At 35.2% G+C, this 19,545-nt stretch overlaps 1 protein-coding gene and 1 long non-coding RNA gene across 6 annotated transcripts in view; one reads left to right on the top strand and one right to left on the bottom strand.

The window, feature by feature from the left end:
- EYS (eyes shut homolog) overlaps window positions 1-19,545 on the top strand; it is a 797,842-nt gene that overhangs the window by 485,507 nt on the left and 292,790 nt on the right. The window lies entirely within an intron of this gene.
- LOC135296221 (uncharacterized) overlaps window positions 1-19,545 on the bottom strand; it is a 62,619-nt gene that overhangs the window by 39,252 nt on the left and 3,822 nt on the right. The window lies entirely within an intron of this gene.

Raw genomic sequence — 19,545 nt, 5'->3', positions numbered from 1 at the left:
TCTTCCCTACCTTTATAGTTTTTCTGTGAGTAGTTCAAAGAAAGGCATAAAATCAGTTGAAGTCAATTTCTAGAGATAACTTCTCTAGAAATGGGGATTTTCACATGGCAGGGCATACGGCCTTATTTTTTCACAAGTTGATTTCTTCTCTCTCACAGCCCCTGGAGCAGAAGTTTCCAGGCAAGAGATATTTTTTTCAAGAACTTGGAACAAGTGTTCCAGGAGTCTTGCTCTTAACCAACACAATGATTAAGAAACTGAAAAGTGTGTCATGAAACCTGGGACTTATTTTATTTTCCTTTTCTAAAATTTTGATCTTGTTAGAGAAACAGAGCTTAAAATTTTGGCTTCCTTGTGACAGCAAGAATGTAGTACATGTCCCAAGTCTTGACAGCTGTTGAGATATAGTTTATGTCAAAAAAGCTTATATTCTCTTTCCCTGCAGAAAATCCTGCAGAGTAGGTTTGTCTAGTGAAAGGGAATACAGAGAGTTAACTAAGGCAGGGCTAATGAAACAATTGCACCACATAGAAAATTTTGATATGTTTGGTCAGTTAAAGTCACAAATTTAATATGCCAATTAGGCTTTTTTTAAAAAAAACTAAGCAACAATATAAAATCATCTGTGTCAGGTTTGAAAGTTACAGTAGCTATGCTGGTTTCAGTATTTGTTCTGAAATTGTCCTTGACAGCTGAGGTGAGTCAACTTGTTATATAAATCATTATGAGCATTTTGAACTCCCTCAGAGTGGTTACAGAACTGTAGATGAAAAGGGCTTATTCAGTCAAACACAAACCTGTTTTTCAAGGTTTGAGGATTTCTGCCGAAATCACTCTAGAAAATGAAAAGCAAATGTAGCTCTTAAAAACAGCCAATAAACTATCCATACCTAACAAAAAAGACTCGCGTGTTCCCACTCTTCCAGGATTTTTTTGGTCTATTTTATATTTGAAAAGTTACTGATTTTCTGTTTGTCTTTTATGTTTATTTCATAATGTGTCTCTGCTTGTCACAGAACCATAGATTCATAGAATCATTAGGGCTGGAAGGGATCTCTGGAGATCATATAATCCAATCCCACTGCCGAGGCAAGGTCACCTGGAGCAAGTGACAGAGGAACATATCCAGGTGGATTTTAAGTGTCTCCACAGAGGGAAATTCCATGACCTCTATGGGCAGCCTGTTCCAATGCTGTGCCACCCTGAATGAGAAGATGTCCTTACGTGGAGGTGGAACTTCTTGTGTTTTAATTTATGGCTGTTACTCCTCATTCTGTCACTGGGCACCACAAAAAGAGTCTGGTGCCATCCTCTTGGCACCCATCTTTGAGATATTTATATGCTTTAGTGAGATCCTTTCTCAGTTCTTTCAGTCTTCTCTTCCCTAGACTTAGTCACCAGACTGTAGTGCCCATCTAATCTTTCTTTCTAAACTTCCAAAGAGCGTTACTCTTTAAAATATCTAGTGTTGTCTAACTTGACAAGGGAGTCCACTGTGTATTCTGTGTTACAACAGTTTCACATCTTTCATAGGAAAGGTGGGAAGTATCCTTATAATCTAATCAACAGGCAGCAGAAGTAGATTCTGATAGTTTAAGGTTATAAGTAGGCTAAAGTGCAACTAATGGCTAATTAGGTGTATGCATGAGCAACTGAAACCAAAACATCTGTAAAATAATTAGTCTGTTTCACCCTTAAATAAGTGTGAATGTGAAAATGTTCAGAATGTAAATAGTTCTAGGTCCACACAGTAATAGAGAATGATTACTAAATCTCTCATAGGGAGAAGATAGCACTAGTTAATTATATTGGCTTCATATAAGCTGGGGAAAAGTTTAGTAAACCTTAATCATAACTCTGCTATATTTCTTGATGTTCCAATAAAGTTTGTTGCCTACCAGAAAGGTAAAAAATAATCCAAATTTATCTCAAATGTAATGTTACATTGAAATAGACATTTAAGTGAAATCACAGAAATATAGAATAATTTTGTTTGTAAAAGACCTCTAAGACCATGGGTCATTTTGCTCAGTATAGAAATACCTGTTAAGACTTTGAAAATACAGCACCTTTATATGGCAGTGAATACCCGCTGTATAAACCTACATTTTAAGAAGGAATTTATTTTATTTTTTTTAGCTGGGAGTTGTTGAAAGCTTCTTATGAAGCTCTGTGCTTGCAATACTGCTTTACTCTCTATTTGTCATATCGTTCATGTTTCATGAACACCCAAAGTCTTAGTAATTTTTTTTTTCACAGGGTTGAATTTTGTTTGTCTTTTCTTGTGGGAAAAAAAAAATCATGGGTAAACCAAAACCATGTGGGAAAACTCACAGTGTCCTAACATAAAACAGGTATCTTCTCAGACACCTCTCACTCCTTGTTGTTGTCACAAACTCTCCACTGGTAGTAAATCTTGCTATGTTTATCCCAATGGGGCGGGTTTACTTTGGAGGAAGGACCATTCTCCTTTCGTTGTAGTGTTTCTGCTCACTAGAAGGGCAAAAGCTTATGGATATTTCCTCTTTGCTGCTGGGAGTTGTCCCTCTAAGGATAAACTGTGAACAAAGAAGATAAACCCTCTGTCATCACTAAGTTAATGTCTACATTAAAGAACCTGTCTTTGAGCACAGTAAACTTTGGTTAAACTCTTTTGAAGGTGGAGAGGGAAAGGAGACAAAGTGAATGTCAAGGAAATAGGATAAATGTTCACTGACTTAAATGAAAAAAGCTATTCATGTAAGCAATCACTGGGGAAAATACTCCAAAATATAGAAATTTAAGTACTCTTGGGATCTTGCAGAGTGAAAAATATAGAATTTAGATAGTGTTTTGACTTATAACAAGCTATGAGTAGAGCCAATATATTTTCTCAAGTGGATGTTCTCAGTATTTTTGAAGTCAAGGAGAAGTATTGAGTACTTTATCCACTCCCAGACCTATTAATTAGATTGAGTGAATGAGTGGATTTTGGGGCAGATACGATGGAGGTAAAATGGCAGTGAAAGGAAAGGTAGTCTGGGCTTTTTAGACTGCCTCCCTTGCTCACTTATTTATTCAGTGTTTCTATCCCTTGTCTCTGTCTCTCTCTCTGAATCTGTCTTCTGCTACAACTTCTGATCAAAAGTTAATCAATTTATTCACAGTATAGAGTATCTTAAAATCATGTAATTTCTGATACTGATGAACCCTGTTGCAAATAAACAAGTGGTCCTCCTTCAAGAGTCAGCTGAATTAGCTTTCATTTTTAAGTACATTTTAGCATCAGGATGTGAATGACATTCTTTTCTGCCATATAAAACTGAGATTTAAATCAGTTAACAACAACAACTTTAAAAAAAGTCAACAAAACCCTAAAAATCCTACAAAGCAGTTAATTTCAGAGCTATGAAACATTGATATCTATCCTGCAACCTTGAGATCAAGCAGAAAGCACCTTCATATTTTATTTTTTATTATCCATTTGCTTTGGAGAAATTCAGTAGATATTATGTGACCAAAGAATATTTGTATAAATGTTCAGATTCTGTTTGTATATTTGTATATTTGTGCAAACATCTAAACAATGAAAAAATCCACTCCTATGCATAGTGTTTGAAAAAAAACATAGTGATTGCACTTGAATAGGGCCATTAACAATTCAGTTAATTTTTAAATAATATTTTGAGAGTGCTACTTGTGTAATGTTCATTTTATCAGAGACAACAGAATTGCATGAAAATGTTCAGCCAATCAGTTGCCAGTACCTACTTTACACTGCCCAGTGAGCTTAGGTTTAGGGTTTTTGTTTTATGTTTCAATTACGTCTTTCCAGAGAGGTTTAGTTATTCATATTTCATACTCACTCACTCAAATGAGAAAGAATTAGGATTATGTCAATCTTAAGTGACAGTAAATTATATTTTTTGGCAAACACAGTAAAATTCTATAAAAAGAACATGAAGTTGCAAGGGCTTTTTTATTGTTTGTGATTTTTCTTGACCTAATTTCCAGGTAGCATCTACCTTTTAATAGAAAACAAGACACAAAACCCTTTAATGTATATGTACTTCATTTTTTCCTTATTTTTTACAAGAGTAGAGGGAAACAAACCTCCCTTCTAATACCTCAAATATCACATTCTGTGAATGATGTCATTTCTTGGTTGCTTAAAGCAGAAATTATGATTGCAAGCAGTACCATTCTTTTTTCCTGTTTCACAATAGAATAATGAATTAGAAAAGGAATACTCAAGCAACTCTAGTTCTTAATATTCTTTCAGTATGAGATGATACTCATCACCCTAGTAGATCTCCGTATATTTACAATCTAAGCGGGTCTCAACTAATATGTGGTAATTTATGGCATCTGATATGAAAAATATTTCCAAACCTACATGAATTTGCTAGTATGCCTATATAAGAATGCATCATAGATACAAAATTCTGAAACCTAATCTCTTCTTTACTTTAGTAATTGTTTTTTAAAAAGGAGGGGGGTTGGGGGGGGGGGCATGCTTATTTCCAACACTTTTAGCAAGGGAATACAAGTAGAAATGTATTTAGGAGAACTTGTCAAACTTCTTAAAATCAACTTCATAGAATGCATGTACCAGCTCTGTAATTCTGAGTGATAGATTGCAGTTCATCATTGTTTTCTCAGAGTACATGCTACCATATTTTAAAAAATATATTTTAAAGCATAACATATTGGAGAATAGCTATGCTACTGCTTAGGCCCTGGAAGAGGTGAGGGAAGTTTGAGGAATATGTGGCTTTGATTACCTCTGGAAAGTTAGATATGGTTCCATGCAGACAGAGGATATAATCTTACATACTGTTCTGAATGTTTCGTAGCAATCAGCTACCTTCTATTTTCTACAACAGAGAAGAACATTCATACAGAAAGATGTGTCACAGTGATACTGAACAACATCTGAAAAACTACAATTGCAGTGGCCCAATCAACAATTTTCTGGCTGCAAATATACACAGTAGAAATTGAATCAATATACAAAAATTGTTAACATTTCTTATGCCCCTTTCCTGTGGCAGATGAGATCATTACTCTGAATGCAAGTAGAGAATAATTATTCATGATTTGACTAGTTAACTAAAGAGGTTCCCTTCTCACAGGATAAGCTCTCTAAGCATCTGTGGGATGTTATGCAGAAGACTAGCATAAACTATATTAAGAGAGGTTGCTAAGCTCTGCTGATTTTGTAAGTGAGGTGATAGTATTACATGTAGTCAGAGTGAAAAACATGGTTTTAACAACTGTTGTTACAGCTTCAAAGACAGAATAATTTTGTGTTGTAAATAGTGTGGTCAGTCTGCTTAATATTTGAGTTCTGGGTGGTTTTACATGTCCAGGAATGTTTCAGAAGTGAGAATTCAGAAATCATGGAATCAGAGAATATGCCAAGATTGAAGGGACCCATCAGGATTACCAAATCCAGCTCCTGGCCCTCTGCAGGACACCCCAAGAATCAGATCATTGTGCCTCAGAGTGTTGTCCAAACACCTCCTGAACTCTGTCAGGCTGGTCCTGTGACCACTTCCCTGGGAAGCCTGTTCCAGTGCCCAACCACCCTCTGGGTGAAAAACCTTTTTCCTGATATCCAGCCTGAACTTCCCCTGATTCAGCTTGATGCTGTTTCCTTTACTCTTGTCACTGGTCACAAGAGTAAAGAGATGGTACCTGCCCCTTTGCTTCTGCGCACGAAGGTGTTGAAGAGCACAATGAGGTCTTCCCTCAGTCTCCTCTTCTCTAGGATGAACAAACCAAGTGAACTTCTTTGAAAAAGGGATACAATTGTGAGGAGCAAACTCATAACCATACAAGTAATGCTAAGACTTAAACTTGAGGAGGTTTTTCTATAAGCACTGAAATTACAGAGAAAGGCAGGGCTGTGTAAATTAAGCTAGCTGTGTTTCACACAGAGGTAGCTAGATTAATCAGGAGGGATGCAGAATGCAATCTTGGAATAAAAGATTGTGCAGAAGTCAAAAAAAGCACACACTTAGGAAGAAGCAGTGCTGCCAGTCCACTTAGTGTGCTGGTATATGTGAAGTAGAAACAATGAAATTATTGTTAGAGCCTGTAACAGGCAAATAGGCTGGGCTGCAGCTCTGCTGAGAAGAACCTGTATGTCTGCAAGCTGACTGTGAGCCAGCAGTGTGCTGCTGGTGGTGGTGTGTTTTCCATGTTCTTGTGCTGTCACTGTCATGTGCATCTTCCTGCAAATTCTGATGGTGTCATTATGGTGGGTATTCTTGGGGAGAAAACTCCAGTGGAATTCTTATCACCTCATTTCCCACCCCCATGCTCCTGCCACCCCCCTGCCTTCTTCAACCTAGCAGTTGTATCTTTTGTTTTGCATTAGACAACACAATAAAGTGCACATACACAACTTAACCTGTTAATGGGCAGCACCTGTACATGACCAAAGCATGTTCTAGTCATCATCAGCATGAGCAATCCAGAAGGAGTGTGAGCAGTTCCTAATGAAAACTGCATGGCTGTTGTGGTAAAGCTCATGCACCAGAAAGGATGCCCAAGGAGTGATGCTCATCTAAGCAAGTGCTAAGTCTACACACTTGGAGGTAAAATTTTCAGATATGTACCTAATATACTGGTTTTTGTCCATCATTGTACAGATTCCGAGTATTTCTTCAGTGTTTTCCTTTCCTCTCACCCTTTGGAATTGTGGCTTTTCTGTGCAGTGGTGGTTATATGACAGTATTTCTTCATCTCAAGAGTGCACAGGTTCTATTTTGAGAAAATTACTGGAATAAATGTGCAATATTGCTTTCAAACAAAGACCAGTAGCTGCAGATTCTTAACTGCACAAGTTAAGAAAAACTGATTTATTTGTTAATTTTTTTATTTGTACCACTTTTCAATGCATTTTATAATCTTTACATTTCAAGTGCATTTATAAAAAAAGAAAATGAGAAAATGAGTATACTTCTTTATGGGCTCAGGACAACTAATAAGCACTCCTCAATCATTTAGATTCAACACTAAACCTAAAGTTCGTTTCTAATTTTCCCAAAGACAATTTTTAGTATCTACTACAACAAGTCCTATCCTGGGAGAATAGAACAGTAGATATTGACTGGAAAAATTTAAAAATGTAAAAATTAAAGCAAACCAGTGCATTTTCTGCTAGTTTTTCTTGATTAGCAAATATAGATTTAAAATAATGCCCCTGTTTTTTCTGCTGGAAAACAGTAAATGCCTTATTAACATTTTTCATGTCATCCATAGTTTTCTAGACCTTTCTCCTACTATTCTTCCATTCCTCCCATTTTATTTAGTAAAAAGGGGTTCATCCTTCTGTGTTGTTTCCCCAGATCTATACTGCCAATCTATGAGATGCTGGACCAGACCACTGAGTATTCATAGCAGTGGGACATCACCAGTACATGACCCTAATGAGACCTTTCTGTTTCTATGTCTTGTTGTTCCGTAGGTCAATATTGCAAAAGCCTTCTACATTATTTTCAGTTCCTTTGATGTAATAGGCGTCAGCTCAGAAACTTAGCCATTGCTAAAACTGAAGGGGTAAATGTAGCTCTGTGGGCTGAGGGAGTTATTTTAGATTTTACCACAAAGGCTGAAGAGTCATAGTGAGCATCTGATTTTAAAAATAGAATAAAGTGAAAGTTCATGGTTATTTTTGTCACTGTGACTTTTACTGCACTTTATAAATTACAATTCATTGTAGGAATATATTTAGTAACTGTTTTATGCCAGGTTTTACTGTTTTATGCCACTGTTTATGATCAAATTTCTCCTTAATCATAATTCCTATTATAAATCTAGGTGAACTGTATGGTGCACGTGTGTAGCAAATGATGTTTTTTTCTTGCCTCCTGAAGGGCACACAGGCATTATGCAATTTATCAATCTCTCTTTGTCAGGATCAGGTTCTTCTCAGTCAAGACTTCTGATCCTTTGCTCTCATGATCAGACCATTATTTTCAGTGACTCTCTTCATCATTTCCAGGTCTTCATTAGAGGCAGGATAGACATGAGATTCTTTATTTTTAGCAAAACAATGTCCCAGGAAGAGTGCAATTTATATCTAAACTCTCAAAATACAAAGACAGGCATAATCAGTATTGATGCAAGTATTTGCACATACAGTTTTATTAAAAGCAGCCTTTAAAGAGGATGAGAGATTTCAATTAGGACAACTGACTTCTTGCTCTGAAAAAAAAAATTAGAGAGAATGTTTTTGCCTCCTTCCCCTCTTCCACATTCACACAGATCAAAGTTCCAAGAGAAAATGTTCAAACCAGAACACAAGTGAAGCTGCAGGAGGTAAAGATAGCATTTCTAGCTTTTTTGAAAAAGAGAGAAATACAGCTAGTGTTGAACAATGTCTAGCCACTGGAAGATACTAAAGCAGGAACATAATAAATCACAGCCCTGTAGTGTTTTATATATGTCCCCCAGTCATGAATCAGGTGTTGGATCATCCCTAGAAGTGTTTCAATGTTGGCTTTTTCAAAATGGTCCACTTTTCAGTACTTCTCTTCTTCAAATTGATAAGAAATTATATCAGGTTTCTTTTGTACCAAAGAGTTGGCACTGAGCACTTTTACAGTTCATGGCTAGTCCTCCTCTCACTGCAGAAAAGTAATGATTCCAGGATTCTTCTTCATCTACACTCTTGAGTACAGTCTGTTTTGCATTCAGAGTTTAGCACAGATCAGTAAGATTTGAATCTGCAACAAAGTTGGCTACTCTCTTTCTAGCTCTGGGTGATAACTTCAAGCTTCTGAAGTTATTATTAGTTCACAAAGATTGAAATCTGCTTTCATAAACTCTGAGCAATTCATGAAAAGTGGGTAGCAGCTGCAGTACCTCTAGCACTGCTGTTCTTAAAAAGAACAAAATAACTACCAAGTACATTGAGGAAGACACTGACCCCTTTCTTCAGGAAGGGATCTGTCAGATAGAGTTGACATTCAGCAGCAGTAAATCAAAAGCACCTGTACATTCTGGTTATCCTACCAATTAGAGTTCATCAGTTTTCAGAACATTTTTTGATGCTTGACACCTCATGGGCTTTGTGGAAAGAACTTTAGTGCAAACATGGACCTTTGTTCAAGGACTAGATCCAGTAAAGAATTTAATGTCAGTAAAACAGCACCATAATTGTATAAACAATTAAAATATCAACGTATTTAATACACAAGAAGCACACGGGGGAAAATTTTGTAAGTGTGATGTAGCAGGAGACAATGGCGATCAGAGAGAAATTGAAAGAAAAGAAGTCTGACATTTCATTAGAAGAGGGAAAGGGAAGGCAAAGTTTGATCAACAGAAATGGGTTTTTTTAGAAGATGTGTTGGTAAAAGAGAGGAGCAGTCAATCACAGTAAAAGGTAAAGATAGAGCTATAAGCAATGTACATAACTTACAGTTTTGGTGATGCGTGGCTTACAGACAGCTTTATACCCTCCTGTGACACTAAAATGTGTTTTCTTCTCTGTTTTAGGAGAGGAAAGCACTCTCAGAATGTGGTGGTTATTAATAAATGTGTTGGCCATTACTTTTTAGACTTCCTAATGCACACTGTAGTAAAAAAACCCCAGAAAACAAAAACCAAAAAACCAACACATACACCATTCTTAAGCTCTCTGTAATGGCTTTTGTTATTTGGAAATTCTGAAAATACAGTGACCTATCAACTGAAGAGTTTCTGTTCAAATGATATAGTCCCAATAGCTGGATACATGACAAATGGCACCATGGCTACAATCTGTCATTGCTGGTTCCTGCAGTTTCCTGGTTTCTGAATGTCAGTAGATTCTCTGTTCTACCAGAGCTGCAAAATGTTTTCAGGAAGCTGCAATCAGTAACCTAAAAGCTGTATCAGAATTTTCAATAATAATTTCTATTATTGGAGTGGGGGATAGGTATGGAACAAAACTGCATCTGCACAAGAGAGATGGAAAATTGCCACAGAAACTGTTGTTTCAATTCAAATTTGCAGGAAGGTCAAAGAAAACATGCTCCAATGTAGTATGAATTAAAAAGTTATAAATATAATTTGGAACAAGAGAGTGCTCATTTTAAAGGAGAGGACTGGCAAACTGGGATTTCTTCAAAGAAGTTGTCCTAGTAAAACTCCAGTACAGCCATATACAGCTAGGTGCTTCTGTGCTCTCACAGGAACTTACACTTCTGTAATATTTAATTATAAAACTCAAAAAAAATTAAGTAGGAGTCAGTACATAGTTCTCCTGTATCTGATCTCAGCAGGTTTTATTGAGGGCTTTAAAACCTTTACTGTCAGTTACTCCCTAATTCTATTTTGAATTTGTTTTGCTAAGACCTTTTTTTTTTAATCTTTACAGATTAATGCAATTATTTTAATCTGTAACAAATACCTCAGTAAAGATTTAAATACTGAATGAAAAAATTAATTACAGTGATTTTCCAGTCTAACTCAGGTCACTGCTTCATGACGCAGACAAAATGAGACAGGAAATGAATTTTACACTGATCCTCCTCAGTGCCTATTGTGATTCTTCTGCTAATTGACTTGGGGTTCTCTTAAAGCATTTACCTGCAAAGAGAATTTGGTTTCTGTGCCAGGAACCAAAAAGGTAAACATTAAACAGTATCATGTCAAATGATCAGATGATTGCATCTTTATGTGAATCTAGTCCTTTGAAAGAATCCAGAAGATTGGTAAAAGGAATCTAAGAAACAAAATAACTTCTAAGGCATGCTTCTGTACAACTCTGAGAAGCTTTTCAGGGTATATGAAATTCATATCTTGATGCATAATAGAAGCTAATCATAGACAAAGTTTTAAATAGGACAGTGAGAGTCACAGAATCTCCTTCAGTCATCAGCAGCTACCCATGTGTGGAAAATGACTGGATAAAATCTTCCATAGACTGAAACTAAATGTATGAACCCCACAGATCTATATCTATAGATATTTGACAAGAAACTCCAGTGAAATCACTATGGCCTGGTGAAACAGAAATTTGTGCCAGTTTGGATTCTTCTGTACTGTCCTGGCTAAAAGTACTCAATTCTCTCTAAAACAGAATGAATTCCTCTGTCTCTTACTGAAGAATTAAATCCTGACCTTATCAAAGTGACACAAAATTTTAAGCATTTTACGTTTTGATAATTCAGGTCCTGAGGTTGTATTACCTTGTATCCTTTGCTCTTGCTCTTGCTTTAATGTGCTGTTACCTGAGTCACTCTGGAGAGATATAACAGTCTACAGCTGTAGACATGGTACTAAGATCTCTGTATGCTAATTTTAACACCTCTAACTTGTCTCTGAGTAATTTGAAGTTTCATTATAAGATACACTGAATTCAAGGCAGTGTCCCACATCTGGCAGGATTGCTTAAAACTAAGCTTACACAGAAATAGGTGTCTTTTTTCTTTCAACCTAGCATGAATTTTTGAATATTAAAATTTTCTGTTTCGTGTGTTATCCTTCTGAGATTCATACATACAGAGACAAATTTATTTTCTTAAAATGATTTAAAAATTATTTTGGGAAAAACTAAATACACAGTGTGTTATCAGAAGAGAACAAACAGAGTGAATGAGCTGTATATTAAGTGTAATGACAAAATCCTAATCAAAACACTAACAAAAGGAAAACAGGAAAATATATTATCTTAAACTTTGCTGAAGCTCATAGTAATGTTACTGCAAAAATACAGAAGAAAAGAAGGCTTTCATGAACTGGAAAAAATCAAACCCAGATGGGGCTATCACAAGATAAACAAAACTCTGCATGTATTGGAAGCCTTTACATACCTCTTTTCAGACCTTAAGCCTAAGAGAATTTCATCTCACCATATAAAAATATCCAAGGAAGTTCTTCATACTTAATCTGACTCATTTTTTAAAGCTTGTATTCAATTTTCTCTGTAGGAAGTGTTTTTTCGCAATCCTTATACACTTGTACCTTCATCTTGTATGCTCAAGGTCTGTTTTGTGGTTATTTTGATCAAGCTGGAAATTTGAATGTATCCATTAACTTTATCCATTTACTAGATTTGTATGTACTTTATCCATGTACTGATTTGAAATAGATAAATAGACAGGTAGATATAGATGAATAAACAGTTTCTTAGTTTTGGACAGAATAAGCAAATTTGTACTGAGAGACACACTTGATTGTGCAGCTTTAGTTCTATAAGCAAAACAATAAGTTACTAAGATTATCAAAATAGTCTTTGGAGTTAATATGGAATTTCTGAATTTTAGAATAGTACTGTCAATCAGGTCCCTAAAAGCACCCATGGTAAATAAAAATTGGAAAATATAATTCACAAGTTAACATTAATAGTTTCCAATTCTTAAAGTTTTAATTTTCATTGAGAGTTCACTGAAAATGTCTTAAAAGTGTCCTGAGACAGAGATAGTAAAACCAATATACTTACTGCTTTTTCAATGAACGCAGTGATAGAAGGAAGATCTTTTAAAGGATGCATAGCAATTTCTGCCAGAGGATTCCAAGGTAGAGAACAAATGCTTCTGAACTGCCACTTGCCCTAGAAAGTTTGTCTTTGACACTCTCTTACCATTGTGTTATTAATCTTTTCAACTGACTTCCTTCTTATTCCAGACATACATTAGTTTTCTTACTTGTTTTCTTATCTTCTTACTTTTTTTTTCCCTGTCAGTGGTCTCATTTTCTTTTTATATTAATGGGGAGACATTTTATCTACAGTTCTTTGGCAGCAGTCTTTCATTTTTGCACACCTCATTCTTTTATCTTAATTAGCTGTAGCTTAGTTTTTTTGGTTGTCTACCAATTCATGTTCATCTATATCTACAGGTACATGAAATCAGAAAATGGCATTAAGAAGTCCCTGTTTTTGTTTGTTCAATCCTCTTTCTTAAGACTAGGCTCCTTCTGTTATCATTAAAACATGCTGATGGTTATAAAACATCCCATATTGTAATTCTCTGTGTCTGTACCTTGTAGCTCTCAATCAAAAGATTGTCTACCTCTGATAAGTAACATTATTATTGAGCAATATATGCCCAGTACTTGGGGCAAAGGACAAACAAAAGAAAGAAAGTACAAAGCCCTTCTTTTCCCTCAATACATAATTCAATCCTGAAATGACTGTAATTAAAAAAAGTCATTGAACTTGCTTTTATGTTCACTTGTTTATATGTTCCCACGTACATTACTGGCACAGTTTTAATGAATTGGTCTCTGAGGTTTTATAATCAACACTATTTTGTTTATAGTCATCAGAACTCCATTTTATTTGCAAAGTCTTTTATCAAACGGATTTCTCATCAAATTGCATCCTCAAATTCTACCATACTAAAGATAATAGAATTGTGAAGATGTAATTTAAAGTCTATTTTGGGAATAGTCAGCTTCCATAGAAGTTGCCCAAGGAAGTTGACCTGCAGAAACTTTATTACTTGTGATTTTGTTCTTTTTCTTGACTAGACATCAAGTTGACTTTCAGATCCTGACCTCTTTCCACCAAGGAAATAATTTTCTTATGAACTTTTGAACACTTGTGTATCACCAGGCACAGAATTTACAAGATAACTTAGCCATCTGTTTCTGAAATATACCTACCCCAAACCTGGTAGGTATATTTTTTTTTTTTTCCTTTTTTAATCAACCTTAATAAATTGGCAAGTACAACTTGTATGCTGCTTTAGGCAGGACTACAATAATAATATACACTATGAAATGAGAAAAAACCTAAGTGCTGCCGCTGATTTTCAGCATTCTGCAAAGGCTTTTTTTCTTTTTGCTGGTAAAAACACTTGGAAATACTAAATGAAGTCAATGTGGGTAGATCTGATGTGCTGCTTCTCCATCTCCTCATACTAGTATCTCAGCAAGCATACTTGCTCAACTCAGAATTTTTAAGAGGCAATTTTGTAAATGTGTAACAAAATTATACATTCTTCTAAATGGCAATGCTTTGAGTAAATGAGTTATCTCAATAATAATAATAATAACAACAATAATACTAATACTAATAATAATAATAATAATAATAATAATAATAATAATGTTGTGTTGTAGATTTTGTTAAAATCTTATACTGTTCTGGAGTCTTTATTTCTTATACTACATTTAAGTCATTCTGTTACAATGGGTTGAGATTATCTTTAACCCAAATGCTGAATGTAATGCTATAGTACTCAAGTTCACTTACAGGTTTCAGATGACCACAAACTACTTCTAGAGAACTTTATATGTAGTATAAAATTTCCATGAAGTTCTAAATAGCTTTAAATATTTCATGTCTGCATTTAGCTGACTGTGTTTTGAGGATGAGTACAGAACTGGGATAGAAACAACCCACAACCCATTGCTCAAGTCACTCCCCTCGGTATGACTGAGGCCAGAGCTGTTCTAAGGACCACAGGTGCCTGCTGGGGTGATAGGTGTTGCAAAGCTCTTTTGAGTTCAATGTTGCCAATGGACTGCAAAAAGGGGGAGAAAGCCAAAAGGGATTTGGGTTTTCCCACTAACTGCTTCCTGGAACAGTACAATAATCTAAACAAAATTTCCTTTTCATGATTCAATGTTTTGGTTTTTTGGGGGTTTTTTTTGGGTTTTGTTGTTTGTTCTTTTTTCCTATAGAAGTAAAGCATGGTGAATATCTGGCTTGCAAGACTATAAACTATGTCTTGCAATTCCAGAGGTAAAGTTGATGGTCCCCATCATGTGGACCACTGTCTACCTATGCAGGGAATTTCAGCTCTATCTCTGAAAGATGAGAAGTTATGGAGCCATAAATTTTGTCCTTCTATACAGTGTTTTGGGGAGGTTTTTATGTATATATGGTTTACTTATATACATAACGGAGAGACAAACATTTGAGTTCCAATGTTCCTATGAAAGGATCAAATGATGCTCTCAGCATTGAACAGGTGTTACAGGAAGGGTCTGTAAAGATTCTATCTAGACTCTGTGATCATCAGTGGAAAACACATGTTTCCAAATTCATACTTACAAACCAAGCATCCCAAATGCAAGTTTTCAATGACAATTTTGGATCTTAATGCTCTCAGCCTGGAGAAAGAAGACAGGTGGTTCTGTTCCTTCCTAAAACAATTCCTCATTATTAATGGGAATTTATTTGTTTCTAAAGAATTTTCTGCAGTTTCCTTCTAGTGTGACTTATACCTTTGTTGTTTTATTTTCTTTCTAATAATTACTGAATATGTTTTGTGTGTGCTACTAACCTTGGTCTGTATATGCTTGTTCTGAATTGTCTCAATCCTGAAATATAGAAAAAGCTAGAGGAGACAACGCAGCACGCTTATTTTTCCCTTAGTACATTTCACACAAAAACATTTTTGTTTTTGCAGTTGAATAACAGACATATCTCAGTTTACTTTGCATTGGAGTGAGGAACTTGAGACAGAAATACAGGCTTTGCTGAAGGAACACATAGAGGTATACATGGGGGAAGGCCTCTAACATTTCATGCTTCTAAGTATGGCCTGTAATTTTTTTTTGTCCACAGTATAGCAAAGAGTTCACTGAAATAAAAGTCAGGTATAGGACTTGGTTTATGTGTAAAGTTGGATTAGATATTTCTTTCTTCTCTGTGGCCATGTGGCTTTAGGGGATTATTCCCAGAAAAGTGCTGCAGAGTCAACACTGTTACTTTCTATTTTTCAGTACAGTCTTACTATCATGTGGTTTTAATGTAAGTACTTCAAATAACTGACTCTGAAATAAAGAAGGAATTAATTAAAATTACTTTGAAGTATTTTTAATTTTTTTATAAAAAATTGTTTATTTTAAATTGAAGGCATCTATTATACCTAGATATTTCTTGTTAAATAGAGAATTCATAGATGTGCTTCATTGCCTTTACAATGGGTAATACACTTTCATGAAAACACTTGTTTGAAATTCCCTGATTTGAATTTATTTCTAGCACACAGATATAAAATAATAATAATATTATATAATAACAATAACAATCAGTAAAAACAACCCTCAAACTATAAAAAGGTCAGTGAGTGGTTAGTGTCCAAATGAAAGATATGAAAATGGGGAAGAGCCTAGAGGGGAAGGCATATGAGGCAGGCATTAATATCTTCTCTCTGGTGACCAGTGACAGGATCCAAGGGACTGGCCTGGAGTCATGTCAGGAGATGTTTGAGTTGGTTATTAGAAAAAGGTTTTGCAACCAGAGGGTGGTTAGGCACTGGAAGAGGCTCCCCAGGGAAATGGTCACAGCACCAAGCCTGACACAGTTCAAGAAGGACTTGGACAACACACTCAGGCACATGGTGGGATTCTTGGGCTGTCCTGTGCAGGGACAGGATTTGGACTTCAATTATCCTTGTGGGTTCCTTTCGGCTTAGTATGTTCTGTGATTCTATGAGTGATTTGATTTTACTGGTTTGAATTTACCACTTGACTACTTTAATTTAACTTACAAAAAAAAAAAAAAAAAAAAAAAGAAAAGAAAACTAAAGGATTCTTATGCTTCTCAAACGGTTTCACATGTTCCCATCAGCTGCTAATATAGTTCTCTCATCTATGTGCATATTATGAGTACTGTTAAATCATTTTGTGTGCAGGTATGTCGGGCAGTTCAATAAAATCCTGCTGTTATTAAAAAAAAATAAAAAAATCAGCCTGTTTGGATTCCCAAAAGGAGGCTAAAGGGATGGCAAGTGATTATATTGTGCCAAAAAATGTTCAACCAAGTGCAGGTACCTAATTATGGTGCTGTAGTTCTCTGTGTTTGAGACACAGGCATTTGTCCAGTGACATCAATTCTAGACAGACTGCTATGCAACATCCTTCATTATGTTGCATCTAATGTAGCACAGTCCTAGCTTTAATATCCCTACCATTGTAATGGCTGCACAGAGTTTAATTCTTGATGGTTTTCCCTAAATGTGAACAGGAGACAAATGCCTGGTGAGTGGCTGTATATCATTTAGTCATCTCCCTGTGGAAAACAGTCATTTAAGCTAGATTTAAAATTAGAGAAGTCACAGACTTCAGCACTTACAGAGTTTCCCCTTTACCCATAATGGAGAAGAATAATGAGTTTCAGTACAAATTGCAAAGGCTAAAAATACCACTTTGTGCAATGAAAATTGTGTTGTTATATATCACCTCCCCCTTTCAATGACACTTTCAATCAGCTTGTCAGCTTTCACTGGTAGATAATTTGATGAAAGCTTTGCAGGGAGTAAGGCTTTTTGTTTAGTTGTATACATCAAAAATACTGCTTGTGTCAGGACCAATTAATAATGCCAAGCATGTTTTCATACATATGAAAAGTTACTATAAACCTTTCTTCCATGAAACACCAGGATCCATGAGAATAACGTTACCAGTAGGGACTAAGGGCACACTTTATAGCTGGTCTAAAGATGTTACAGTAGCCAAAAGATAAATCTGATGACAGATGACAAATTTCTGATACATCATGATGCCTGTGGACTCCTGACAATCTATTTAAAGCTTAATTTCTCATGCTTGCTGTTAACCATCAATAAAAACTCCAAAGCTATATATAGATGTTAGTCCATGCTAACATTTCTCCTTCCTTCTTTCCTTCAGGAAAAGGGGACCTAGCAATTAAGACATTTGATATTAAAAAGCTTTGTCTATGTTCTCATTCTTTTACTTTTTTCTTCTTGAGACTATAAATGCCTGTGATTTTCATGACATTTAAAATTCAAATAACATATTATTAAAATGTATGGGTAGAAATAACTGATAAGGAGAATATGAAATGCACAGGAGTTTTTTCTTATAATGACAGAATCTCAAAATAGCTCTTTCTGAGGCTGATATTATTGGACACCCACAGGATCTTCCTATATTTTGTTTACTGGACATGATATGCCACCTGGGGAGTGCAAATACTGCTGTAGAGTCCATCTCAATTGCAGGATCCGAGCAGCTGAGAATTAAAGTAATGAAAAAAATTAATGTGGCAGATACTTGAGTAATTTGAGAAAAGTGTTTGTTGTTTTAGCTGCTTCCATTCTCCCCAGTCCTCTTTCATTTTAGATACTAATATTTGCTCATAAGTTATAGAAAGCTCATTAGTTCCTGTGTTAATAATTTAATATTATTAACCATTTATTTCTTTCAAAGATTTACAAATTTACCTTTACCCCACAAGAATATAAATTACACATTATATTTGCCAGGGGAAAATCCTACCTGTGAACACATTTTCATTATTTTTAATTTTGTGCTACCTGTAGCACAGCAGACCTGCCAGAAGAATTGTTAATTAGTTCTTGATTATTTTATAGTTCAATGTTATAAATTCACTCTTTCTTCAGCTGCAGTTTATATGGAGAAGAAAGTTAAAAGACAGACATTAAAGTTAATTTGATGGTCAATTATGCGTTTTAGCTATTTATTATGGGTAAAAAATTTAAATCATTACTAATCCAGAAGATTTCTCATGATCCTGAATGGTAATTAACAGGTTCATTAATAAGACCACGTAGGATTCAACTCCTAATTATTTTCACTAATGTGCATCACTTTAGTGCTAGGTTTGTCTTTAAGCACTGTTTATGGATTAGCTGCATATTTTTAATGTTTGTATTAATTTATTTTAGCCAGAACCCCCTTCCTACTAACAAATATGAACAGTCTTACTTTTACTGGTTTTTCAGCATATTCAATATCTAAATTGAGAAAATTACACTCATGGTATTTTCTTTTCATATCATTTACAAAAAACATTAAAAAGTTTGGAGGGTTTTTTTTTTAATTTGTTTTATTTTTAATAAAAAATATAATTGCATGCTTCAGCAACTGATAACTTTTTTCCTAGACATTTTTAACAACCCATGCAGAAATTAGATTTACATCAAGATGTATTAGAAAAAAACTGTGCATTACAGTCTATACCACAAGAACTGTGCAGGTAATAAGTATAAATTCATGGTGTCTGGCAGTACAGGCCTTTTTTTATTTGATTCATTTAAAAAAATTCTGGTGTGGGTCTCATGGGTTGCATTGGTGTCTGGGGTAGGGGTGTGATTGAATACACTCTTAGATGTGTCGTGCTTCATAAGGAAAAGAGGAGTAGATGAATGGATCCTCATACAAATGATGGTATCTGAGGACTGTCAAGTGAATCCTACAATGTACAAGCCAAAAATTCAGCTGCCTTACTAATGTTCTCAGAAAAGATAATGTCAATCATGTCTCAGTGAAAACATCAATAGTTTGTGCCTTGTTTGTGTTTTCACTCTCTGCTTCTGATGTGTTGACTTCATAAAAGTAATTTTAGCATGTGTCCATTTCTCCATCTGTGGAATGTGTGCCTAATATATTAGATCTTGCCAGCAAAGGACTTTGATATCTGGTAATAGGAACATACAATACAGTAACTTGATATTGCATATCTTTTTATCAAAGGAAAGTGCTTGGAAGGAAAGCACTACCTATAAAAAAACTTTCTGATTTTCTTTTATATCTTTTATATCTTCTTCTGATATTCTTGTAAATACTGTTCCAAAGGAGATATAGAGGAAATCATATTTCTCGTACTGATGGCTGTGATAC

This window comes from Passer domesticus, chromosome 3, assembly GCF_036417665.1.
Source record: "Passer domesticus isolate bPasDom1 chromosome 3, bPasDom1.hap1, whole genome shotgun sequence".
NCBI classification, from domain to species: Eukaryota; Metazoa; Chordata; class Aves; order Passeriformes; family Passeridae; genus Passer; species Passer domesticus.
Note: the sequence above shows the minus strand (reverse complement) of the source record. Positions and strands in the feature narration are given on the sequence as shown.